Here is a 441-nt window from a genome sequence, read left to right as displayed (position 1 = left end):
TGAAAATGCCATGCCTTACTTACTTTGCAACGCTGAGCCAAGAGTGACAAGATGTAGCTGAACTCCGAGGTTTCCACGCATCAGTTAAGCCGCTCTAGTGTACCGAGAGCAGAATGAGGGGGCTTCCTCAATCTTTCCAGAAGCATTCAGCTCCTCAATTATTAACTCGATTAACGTACTTGCTGTGGAAAGGAGCTAGTGAAAGAATACTTTGAAGGAAAGAGGAAAGATTACTGTAAATATTTGTTTTAGCTTAAGGGTATTATATTCTTTTCAGATACAAAGCTTCAGTAATGTACATCAACTTGAATGCTAATCTGCAAAAATTAGGAAAAAGTACAATTTGCATTACAATAGAAAAGAACTAAGTTTTTCCTCACCTTACTTAACTGTTTTCAAATACTGAAATGACAAGGTCATAAATAATAACTGTAAGACTCA

The 441-nt window shown here is 36.5% G+C and overlaps 1 pseudogene; it reads right to left on the bottom strand.

Moving 5' to 3' along the window:
- LOC119586290 overlaps positions 1–441 on the bottom strand; it is a 6988-nt pseudogene that overhangs the window by 5312 nt on the left and 1235 nt on the right.

This window comes from Penaeus monodon, chromosome 21 (assembly GCF_015228065.2).
Source record: "Penaeus monodon isolate SGIC_2016 chromosome 21, NSTDA_Pmon_1, whole genome shotgun sequence".
NCBI classification, from domain to species: domain Eukaryota; kingdom Metazoa; phylum Arthropoda; class Malacostraca; order Decapoda; family Penaeidae; genus Penaeus; species Penaeus monodon.
This window is presented reverse-complemented; position numbering and strand designations above follow the sequence as displayed.